We start from the raw sequence: 12,224 nt of genomic DNA, 5'->3' as shown, positions 1-12,224 counted from the left end.
ATATTTCAACATACAGATATTTTAATCTTCATTTCAACAATATTGACAGATAAAGGTGATATCATTTAACAAATATCATGAAACATTTACATTTTGTAGTCCATTGTATAATTTAAATAAACATAAATGCAAATTTCACATGTGGAAAAAGTAAGTACACCCCTACATTTATCACTACTTCAAATACCTAAAATTAGAATCAGGTGCATGAGCTCAGGTGCAAATGATTAGAACATCATAGAGAGGATCTTGGAGGAACCTGTCTTATTAAAACCTCAGACATTTAGTTTGGTTTGCTCTTTGTTGTTGAAGTGTGCGGCGTCACCATGCCCAGATCAAACGAGCTATCTGTGGCCTTCAGAAAGAAGGTTATAGATGCCTACGAGTCTGGGAAGGGATTTAAAAAGATCTCCAAACAATTTGAAATCAATCATTCGACTCTCCGGAAGATCATCTACAAGTGGAGAAGATTCCAAACAACTGCCAACTTGTTCAGGCCAGGCCGCCCCAGCAAGGTCAGCCCGAGAGCAGACCGCAAGATGCTGAAAGAAGTCTCTAAGAACCCCAGAATGTCATCACGGGACCTACAGGCAGCTCTTGCCACTATTGATGTCAAAGTGCATGGACGAGGCTGAACCATTAGAAATACCATTAGAAAGAGGCTGAACAAATTTGATTTACATGGGAGGTGTGCCAGGAGGAAACCTTTGCTGTCCATAAAGAACATCAGGGCAAGACTAAAGTTTGCCAATGAACACCCAGGCAAAGACCAGCACTTCTGGAACAATGTGCTCTGGACAGATGAGTAAAAGGGAGCTATTTGGCCACAATACCAGAAGACATGTTTGGCGAAAACCAAAGACAGTATTTGACCACAAGAACCTGATACCAACTGTAAAGCATGGTGGTGGAAATATTATGGTTTGGGGCAGCTTTGCTGCATCAGGGCCTAGGCAGCTCACCATCATAGAATCCACTATGAATTCTTCATTGTACCAGAGGGTGCTTGAGGATAATGTGAGGCCATCTGTCAGAAAGATGAAGCTCAACCGAAGGTGGACCTTGCAACATGACAATGACCCTAAACATACCAGTAAATCCACCAAGGAATTGCTGAAAATAAAGAAATGGAGGGTTCTGGAATGGCCAAGTCAAAGCCCGGATCTAAATCCCATCGTGATGTTGTGGGGGGATTTGAAACGAGCTGTGCATGCAAGAAACCCCTCAAACATCGCACGGCTGAAAGAATTCTGCATGGAGGAGTGGGCAAAAATTTCTCCCAGTCGATGTCAGAGACTGGTAGACAGTTATAAGAAATGCCTACTTGAGGTTGTTTCTGCCAAAGGGGGCAATACCACCGATTAGAGCCAAGGGTGTACTTACTTTTTCAACAGAAGGAAATGGCATCTCTGTTAATTTTTTGTTGAATCAATTATTGCAAAGTCAATTTTTCATTGTTTTTTGTTAAATAAGATCACCTTTATATGTAGATACTGTTTAAATGAAGATCAAATATTTATATGTCCACATATGTTAAAAAGATAAAAACCATTTCATGGGGTGTACTTACTTTTTCCACATGCGAAATTTGCATTTATTTATATTTAAATTATACAATGGACTACAAAATGTAAATGTTTCATGATATTTGTTATATTATATCACCTTTATCTATCAATATTGTTGAAATGAAGATCAAATACTGTATGTTGAAATATGCTGAAAAAGTCAAAACTTTAGATGGGGTGTACTACTTACTTACGTACTTACTTTTTCACGTGACTGTATGAACTAGATGGTATTCATACAATTCTTACCCTGCGCAGTCAACTTGGTGTGAGCCAACTCTTCTATTTTTGAACGTTTCTCTTTTTTTTGATCCAATATGGCTGCCAGACCACGTGAGCGATGACATCATAAATTTATATTCTCTAAATAATTGTTGCATAGATCATGCTCAATAAATTTCAAACTGATCAGACAAAGCGTTGTCTCTGTCGAATTATGATGTTGTAGCGGTTACCGCTGGATGTACATAATCGCCTTGCACCGGCCAGAACACGGCCAGACGCGCCTCTCCCGGGCATGCCCGGACTCACTGTTCCCGGGCACGCCCGAACCTCCCGGGCACGCCCGGTCTCGCCTTTCCAGGGCTCGCCCAGAGCGTCCGGGCATGCCCGCTATCGCCTTTCCAGGGCTCGCCCAGAGCGTCCGGGCATGCCCGCTATCGCCTTTCCAGGGCTCGCCCAGAGCGTCCGGGCATGCCCGCTATCGCCTTTCCAGGGCTCGCCCAGAGCGTCCGGGCATGCCCGCTATCGCCTTTCCAGGGCTCGCCCAGAGCGTCCGGGCATGCCCGCTATCGCCTTTCCAGTGCTCGCCCAGAGCGCCCGGGCACGCCCAGCCTCGACTTGCCAGGCCGCAGCCAAACACGCCCGGGCAGGTCCAGACTCGCCTTTCCAAGGCTCGCCCTTGATACCCGGGCATGCCCGGTATAGCTTTTGCCGGGCAAACTTCCCGACACAAATGTGTATATATATTGTTGCCCGAAAAACGGGCTGGTGAGAATACCTGAGCTGTTTTGTTTCAATAAAGCAACTCGGACGAATTCCGTCTTTGGTCGCGTCAATTCTTTCGACTCGCGTTGGAGCGCAGTTCCTTCAATGTCATAATTATGACACCAATGACGTCATCGTTAACAACACCTATTCCCCATGTGGAGTTATTTACAATGAGCAACGTTTCAATTTTTAAAATGCTGACATGGCAAACACTTTACTTCTACTGAAATGCAGACACAAATGTTATATTTTCGTCAAAAATCGTCGGAATTTCGCCAAATCTGTTTTGGTTGTGTGTTAATATACCTCAGTGATTGACAAATCTGAAATCAGAATTTTATTTGAGGTCAAAATGACCCCATGAGGTCGCTCCGTACTTTGCCTGCTCGTCATGTGCAGTGTGATAATTAATTCCATGCCCACACTAGAAGACTTTTCTTCTTCACAAAATAACAACTTCTAGCTTCCAGACCGTACATCCACTCATCTTGAAATTTTGCACACATGTTACACTTCATTACCTCTACTATAATATAAAGTTTCACGTCGATCAATGAAGCGGTTCAAGAGTTGTAATTTAAAAAAATATTTTCGTTTAATTATTTATATCTGCCAAACCATGTCACCCATCGCAAATTCCAAAAGGTAATTTTAGCAGATTGATATGCTGAACACATCTGTGAAGTTTCCCCTCGATAGGATCAAAAATGAGGGAGGAGCTAAGTTTTAAAAGTTTATGCTTAAAAACGTCATAACTCCGAAACCATGTGACGTCATGCTCGCTGACTTTTTTGTTCGTCCCAGGTATGCGAATCTGCCTGCAAAGTTTGGCCTCGATCTGTTCAGTCGTTTTGGAGAAAATTGGATTTTAGTGGTTTTTCAGGCTTTTCACTCAAACCAATATGGCGGCCGAACCACGTGACTTACGACGTCATTATAATTTTATTTCTGCATCAATTCATACCGAGAAGATACGCAAGAAATTTCATCCTGATCGGATAAAGGTTTTTACTTGTCGAATTATGACGTCATAATAGCGGCACCTATGACATATGTTGTTGTGTCATAGGTGACACATATGTTATTCCGCATGGAGAGTTCTTTGCAATGAGACCTGTCTCAATTTTTTCTGTGCAGCGGTTTTTGAGATAGAGGTGCAATTTTTTTTTTCCAAGGTGGCACCCGTACCACGTGACCTGTGACGTCATAATATTCACAAAAATATTCTGCAGGAGGAGGCCCTCCTTTGGTAAAAAAAATTCATGTCAATTGGACCAACGGTTGCCGAAAAAATGAATTTTTAAAATGCTGACACAGCACACACTTTACTTTACTAAAATGCAGACACGCACGTACGTACGTACCCGAATGCTTAACCCTGCATTTCGCTTCGCCAGCGCAGGGTAATAATGTTTTCCCATGCTCAGCCTGTGCATGCAGAGAATAAATGTTTTGAGTAACGAGAAACCATTTGGGAGCAGCAAGCCATTCGTGGATGGTCGACATGTTGCACGAGGACCACCCTGTTAATGTATGGATGAAGTCTTTGGTGCGAAGCCACATGTGGTGGCCTCAGATGGACAAGGACTTTCAGAGCAAAGAGTCAAAGCATGTCATCAATGTCAGGCATAACAGAAACTTCCTTCAAAGCACCACGAGCACCCTTTGGAGTACCCCAGTCAACTATGGTCATGCATGCATGTAAACTATGCTCGTCCAGTCCAGGGAAAGATGCTATTCATCCTTGCCGATGCATACTCAAAGTGGATTGAAGTACAGTGCATTCAGAAAGTATTCAGACCCCTTCACTTTTTTCACATTTTGTTATGTTGCAGCCTTATGCTGAAATCGTTTAAATTCATTTTTTCCCTCATCAATCTACACTCAATACCCCATAGTGACAAAGAGAAAACAGGATTTTAGAAAGTTTTGCAAATTTATTAAAAAGAAAAAACTGAAATATCACATTGACATAAGTATTCAGACCCTTTGCTATGACACTTGAAATTTCGCTCAGGTGCCTCCCATTTCCCTTGATCATCTTTGAGATGTTTCTACACCTTGATTGGAGTCCACCTGTGGTAAATTCAATTGATTGGACATGATTTGGAAAGGCACACACCTGTCGATATAAGGTCTCACAGCTGACAATGCATATCAGAGCAAAAACCAAGCCATGAGGTCGAAGGAACTGTCTGCACAGCTCAGAGACAGGATTGTGTCGAGGCACAGATTTGGGGAAGCTTACAAAAAAATCTCTGCTGCATTGAAAGTTCCCAAGAGCGCAGTGGCCTCCATAATTCTTAAATGGAAGAAGTTTGGAACAACCAGGACTCTACCTAGAGCTGGTCGCCCGGCCAAACTGAGCAATCTGGGGAGAAGGGCCTTGGTAATAGAGGTGACCAAGAACCCGATGGTCACTGGCTGAGCTCCAGAGATCCTGTGTGGAGATGGGAGAAACTTCCGGGAGGACAACCATCACTGCAACACACTCCACCGATCTGGGCTTTCTGGCAGAGTGGCCAGACGGAAGCCTCTCCTCAGTGAAAGACACGTGAAAGCCCGCTTGGAGTTTGCAAAAAAGCACCTAAAGGACTCTCAGACTGTGAGAAACAACATTATGTGGTCTGATGAAACCAAGATTGAACTGTTTGGCTTCCGTCTGGCGACAGCAAAGGGTATGAATACTTATGTCAATGTGATATTTCAGTTTTTTCTTTTTAATAAATTTGCAAAACTTTCTAAAATCCTGTTTTCTCTTTGTCGTTATGGGGGTATTGAGTGTAGATTGATGAGGGAAAAAATGAATATAAACGATTTCAGCATAAGGCTGCAACATAACAAAATGTTAAAAAAGTGAAGGGGTCTGAATACTTAATGAATGCACTGTATATGTCATTATGAAATTTACAAATTGCGAGAAGCATTTTCCGCACAGGGCACAGGGCCTCCGTTACACTCTTGTGTCGGACAATAGGCCGTGTTTCATGAGAAAACAATGTACATATGGAATGGAATGGAATTTGACGCATCAGGAGGGCTCTATACCATCCAGCAACAAAGTGGATAGCTGAATAAGTGGTGCAAACCATGAAATCGGCACTGTGCAATGAGTTGTCTGCTGCATGCTCTTTTGTTGCAATTTCTCCTTAGTCATTGCACAACACAGTCCACAATGACACAAACACCGACATAGATGCTCATGACCAGGAAGCTCTTTACACATCTAAACACAGTTATCCCCAACATAAACGCCACAAGTGAGCATAAACCGCTGTTGCAAAAGTTAGCTCATGATTCGCGGGCAATTTCGGTCTTTGAGATGGGACGATACATTTAAGTTCGCAATTCCAGCTCGGGCGACAAGTGGGTGCCCGGTCACATTATTGTCGTGTGCCTACCCTGTAGTGAACACCGCAGGGCGAGATGGATGACCAAACGAGCTTTACTCCAAGGCATTCCATCCAAAAATTACGGTATTCTTTACACGTGAGGGAAAGGAGGATAACAAACTTACCTGGACGGCTTCCACCTGACGTCTTCGTACTTGGATTATAATCAATCAACTCAACGACACACAATTAAAATGTACAAAAATTCTGGCTTTATTGAAGAAATGCCGGTAACCAAATGATGCACGATAAAATAAAGTCCTAACTGGAGCTCTCCCATACAGACTCAAATACATAATAATAATAATAAAAATAACTATTTGTGTTTGTGTGGCACTTGGCTCTAATCGGCTCTAGAACCTCGTCAGGAATCGTCCCGGGCTCCGCATCCTTGCGTGCGAAAATACGCTCGTTGGCGTGAAGTCAGTGCGTGGGAACGACCTTGGCGCGCAGCTCACTGTTCCAGCCGCCGAGCTCAAGACGAGTAGGCCGTGCCGGTCCACTCGCCGTCTGCTCCACACCAGCACCCACATCTCCCAGCGCAAGAGCGCTATGAACTCCGCCCACTTGCCGTCAAATCCCGAAAATTAGAGCAAGCCGAGAGAGAAACCACGAGCCAAGAAGAAGAGGAAAATGTCCGGTCACGACCGTTCGTTATTGAGGCCAGGACTCAAGAGGACGAAGAAGAGAGAAGAGGGAAAATGTCGGGCAGAGCGTTCCTTTACACTCAAGGCTCTGACGTAATCCCACGACGTCTCCGTGTCCGCTCCTATCAGCGAGTGCCATCTTAGCAGTTCTTGCTTGAACCAAATTCCGGAGCAATCACTGCTCTTCGGGGCATGGCCTCATGGACCTCCTGTGCCTGTGTGCTCACCAGTTCGGTGTTCAAAGTGGTCGTGCTCAATGTCCTGCTTCCGGTTGGTTTTTATTTAGTGTGGTAAATGCGTGATTTCCTGGCTGGGTGCGTGTGCTGCATGTGTCATAAGGAACGGGGGAAAAATAACAGAGACCATTACATACAGGGGATTTACCATTAATCCCTAACCAATTAACATAACCCCACCCCTTGTGATGGGAACGAGGATACGCTCTTCCATGACATAAGGTCTACCATATCTCTACCTATGATAGATGAGGGTTTCTTCCCCCCTCATGACAGTTGGAGCAAACTACCTATGCAATTCTACCTGGACTAAGGTATTGCCTACCCCCCAAAAACGTAACATTATCAAGCAAACAGGTCCTGTTTCATACACAGTTGATGTGGCAACTGGAGCCATTCAGTAGATGTGGAAACGATATGCCGATCAGATTGCAGACCGAGCATGGCAAAACATATTGTGATGGTTCTGCGAATCCGTCACCCCCTCTACCTGGAAGCGCATACAACGTACATGTTCCCTCATTCGCCATTTCTTTAGTATATGTGCAGTATGGTCCTTTCCCTTTGTGTAGTGGGTTGATCGGGTCCACGTGCATTGTTTGGGATTAGCGAGGTTTTCCCCTTATTTCCCTCCCATCCCGATTAAGTACGTGTAGGCACACCATGACTCCACCTAACAGCTGTATTTCCCGAGCCTTTCCTCATTTAAATAACTAGGGCATGCCCGTACTACATCTATATCTAAAATTATATCCCCCCCTCTATTTACATGAAATGGTTTGGTCCATGAAATGTTTTGGTCCATTCGCAACGCCAAAGCGAACGGCGAACGCTTTACATGAAATGGTTTGGTTCATGAAATGTTTTGGTCCATTCGCAACGCCAAAGCGAACGGCGAACGGCTTGCGAGTACAGTGACAATCCCCCCGGGGTTTTAATTAGTTTTAAAACATCGTTTAACGCCAACATAGCGCCAACATAGTTTGCCGACGGGAAATAAATGAATACGCTCTCAAATGTGCCATCCGAGGCAGAGTGTGTTCGCCACGTTCGGCACACGCGATAGCTCGCTGCTCTCTGATTGGTTGAATCGTTTTTTGGACATAGCTCGGTAAGTAATTGTCCGATTAATATGAAACCTTGAAAAGGCACATCCTCGGGTCCCCAGCAATATACCTGGCAAGTTTCAAGTATATCGGACCCGTGGTTGTCGCGAAACAGCGGTCACAGACAAACAAACAAACAAACAAACAAACACACAGAGATTACTGGAATTATAGATAGACTAGGGCATGCCCGTACTATATATAAGCTAGGACGTGCCCGTACGTGGGTGCCCGTTCCTTGCCAAAAAATAAAAAATAAAAAAAATTTGTGTAGGGGTGTGTGTGTGTAAACATCCTAGGGCGTGCCCGTACGTGGGTGCAAAAAAACATGCGTGCAAACAACAACAACAAAAAAAAACTTTGAAACCACGTGGCAGTAACGACCACAGAACCCCCCCCCCCCCCCTCTATTTACATGAATGGTTTGGTCCATTCGCAACGACCACAGAACACCCCCCCCCTCTATTTACATGCAATGGTTTGGTCCATTCGCAACGCCAAAGCGAACGGCGAACGGCGAACGGTGCACAGAACCCCCCCCCCCTCTATTTACATGAATGGTTTGGTCCATTCGCAACGACCACAGAACCCCCCCCCCCTCTATTTACATGCAATGGTTTGGTCCAAAGCGAACGGCTTGCAGTGTTTGGTAAAGAAATCGCCATAGCTCGGTAACTACTTGTCCGATTAATTTCAAACCTTGAAAAGGCACATCCTCGGGTCCCCAGCAATATACCTGGCAAGTTTCAAGTATATCGGACCGGTAGTTGTCGAGAAACAGCGGTCACAGACAAACATACACACATACACACATACACACATACAAACACACACACACACATACACACAGAGATTAATGGAATTATAGATAGATGCTCCAAATCACCATTCAAATCGCACACCGTAACCCAACTGCCAGACACGTTAATCATAATGACAATGTAGATACAAGTCAGGAGACGACGATGGTTCACGAGCGAGCGGTATTCAATGACAAAGGACAGACTATAACCGAAACAGGCCCGGACAGGCCAGGCACGGAAATGTCAAAACGAAGGTTACTGACCTTGAAATGAGATATAAAATAATGTATAATCTCTTATCAGGTTAATTAGCTACACAATACCGAAAATTCGGTTCGATTCCGACAACTTTGAAACTTTGACCTTTGTGACCTTCAAAGCTCAAAGGTCGAAGATTCTGAAATTTGTTGGAAAACTTGTATTTCATGATGTATGTGATAATATAAGATCATGTATGACATTTCACCCTATCAGGAAGCGAACAATGTAATAAAACCATCAAAAATCGACTTTTCTAAATTTCGTGACCTTGTGACCTTGAACTTGGGGCGAAAATGAAAAGTCGAGCTCCGTGGGGCTAGACACATGACATTGGCCGTACCAAATACCGAAACCCCTGTCAGATTCCACCAACTCCCTCAGAGAAGATGTAGGTTGAACTCAATTACCCCCTAAAAAGACATCTTTTTCGGGTGTGGCTCCGCCCACAATGGGCGCAATACGCCCACTCGAGGCAGGACACAACTAGATCATGATATCAACCTCCCACCCAAGTTTCATCAAGATCGAATGATATCATCGGGTAGTTATGCTGCGGACAGACACACACACACACACACACACACACACACACACACACACACACACGACGAATATAGTGGTATTGTATTGTATTGTAGTATTGCATTTGGTATTGTATTGCATTTGGGCCCTTTTGTCTGTCTCTTTGTTACTTGCAAAATCGAAGATTTTTCAAGTATGTATATTGGTTGGGCTTTTGCATTATTCTCTCTGTCAATTGCCTACAGGTCACAATTTTAAACCCATGTTCACGAAACTTCACCAGATGGAAGAGTTGGTCATAGAGAAGAAGCCTCTTGATTTTGAGGTCAAAGGTCATCTTGAGGTCATATTTCTAAAATTGCCATTTTTCATCCAATTGACTTGAATGTTGAACAGTATTTGCACATTGAGTCACTGAATTGGGAAACCATCTATTTTTGAGGTCGCAAGTAACCCACAATGTCACCCACAATGCCAGCTTTGCTACTGCTTCACCCACACACACCACAGACGCCCACCACCACCCTCAGAACATGGGAAGGACAGTACGAGGGATGGCGGTGGTGAATTGCTCCACCCTCCCTCTTGAAACCACATTAGCAAGAAGAACAAGTATGTACTAATCGGCCATTTGCGCCTCGTAAACAGCCCGGACGCTCCGTTCACTTGGACACACAATTAGGCTCCTGGTGATCATTCATGCTCTGAAGGCACAGACCGGGAGCGCTAGCTCCATGATAATCAGGGAGATCCAATGTGTGCCACGGCCAGAAGGCTCCTGACACCAGTTGTCATGTTCCTCCACGGTAACGTCCTCCACGGTAATGATTAAGATCCTCCACGGTAACGGGTAGCCGATCGAGCTGAACACTCCGAGGCATTCAATCCAACTACTGCGGAGTTAATACGTGCGGGAGATGAGGCAGCGAAGGATAGCTAAGCTCTTACCTGCACGGACCCCACTGGACGTCTTCGACCCTGGTAATCAACTCAACCCGACACGGGATTAAAATGTACAATAAAAAGGTTTAATGAAATAAATTCTAGCAAACAAGAAAATGCACGATAAAACTAAGATTTCTAATCGAGGGACCCTCCACACGGACTCGCAAAACAACACAAGGGGGAAAAATAACTGAAAGTAAAAATGTGTGTTTGTGTACTTAGCCTGGTCCCCTTGAACGGCCAGGATCGTCACAGGCCCCCGCGTCCCTGCGTGGGAAAACACACACCCTGGCACACAGTTCGTGTGTGGGAAACAGGTCTTGACGCGCAGTTCGTTCCTCCAGCCGCCGTGAGCGAAGCGAGCAGACCGCGCCCATCAACTCACTGTCTGCTCCACACAGCATCACGTTCTCTCAGTGCTGACAGCATCAGCACCAACGAGTCAGGGAAAGGAAAATGCGGCCGCTCAAACCAATAGCCCGGACCAAAAAGCGCAAATGTCCGACTGCACGACACCAATGTCACTGTCCCAACACAAGAGCAGGAATCTGCAAATGATCACTTTCAATGTCCCCGGCGCAAAAGCGATTATCTGCGACCGTTCGCTTTCAATGTCCCTTGTGCAAGAACGAATATCTGCGACCGTTCACTTTCAATGTCCCTGGAGCAAGAGATATAACTTTGACTGCTCGTGATGACGGCCCCAACGTAAGAGAGAAAATGCTGGGGACCCCGTTTTTTTGTTTTCCCGGGCTCTGACGTCATCGGATGATGTCCGCGCATGCTCCTATCAGTGAGTCCCATGTCATCGCTCTATGGCCGTCCTGACCAATCGTTCTTCGGGGCGTGGCCTCACGTCGCTCTTGTGCCCTGGTGATGGCTCGGCTGGTGGAAACTGCGATAGTTTTCAATGTCTTGGTTCTGGTTACTTATTTAATGTTTATTTTAGATGCAGCGTGCATGGCTTGTGTGGTGTGTGTTATTACGAAAAAAGGAAAAATCACAGAGGCATGTTACATACAGGGTATTTACCCTTAACCCCTAACTAATTAACATAACGCCATCCCTCGCCATGGGGACAAAGATACGCTCTTACACGACATCCGGTCTAACGGATCCCTACTTAGTTGCAGGTTTCTTCTTCTTCACAACAGTCGGAGCACACTACCTATACAATCCTACCTGGCCCTAAGGTAATCATCCATTGCCTACCCCCCCATAAACTTAAAAATATTATGTTGTTGACACAAATATAAGAATATGGGAAGTACTCATGGGAATAACACAAGAACTTATATATTAGTTCAATGGTTGAAAGACTAGAGCTTTATCAGAGAGCAGTTTCACAGCGCCCACATTCTTCGAGATCTATTTGCGATAGGAAGACCCATAAAACTTCACACAAGCTTTGTATGCATGATACATCTACATATATTTAGGAAAGCTTCACTACATTGATTCGTATATCAATCAGACAATTATATGTTAACTGAAGAAAATACAAATACAGTTCTATATTTAAAAAAGCTAGCAGATAATTACACGCTGCAGGCAAAGGGTTTACGATCCAGGGGGCATGGTTGCCTAGGTAACACCTGGCAGTTTGGACAAAGAGGTCAGAGGCGATTCAGGCCACCCAGCAAGTGGATTTTAATTTGAAAAACAAGTTGTACATGTTTTGTTCAACAAAACCTGGGGTTCTTAACCTGGGGTATCCATACCCCTTGGAGGTATGGGGACCAAAATCTGGGGTA

At 44.7% G+C, this 12,224-nt stretch overlaps 1 protein-coding gene across 10 annotated transcripts in view; it reads left to right on the top strand.

Annotated features, from left to right (window-relative positions):
• Positions 1-12,224, top strand: part of LOC137439459 (multidrug and toxin extrusion protein 1-like) — a 649,989-nt gene that overhangs the window by 120,805 nt on the left and 516,960 nt on the right. The window lies entirely within an intron of this gene.

Source organism: Myxine glutinosa, chromosome 14 (genome assembly GCF_964187855.1).
Source record: "Myxine glutinosa chromosome 14, kmMyxGlut1.1, whole genome shotgun sequence".
In the NCBI taxonomy this organism is placed as follows: domain Eukaryota; kingdom Metazoa; phylum Chordata; class Myxini; order Myxiniformes; family Myxinidae; genus Myxine; species Myxine glutinosa.
Note: the sequence above shows the minus strand (reverse complement) of the source record. Positions and strands in the feature narration are given on the sequence as shown.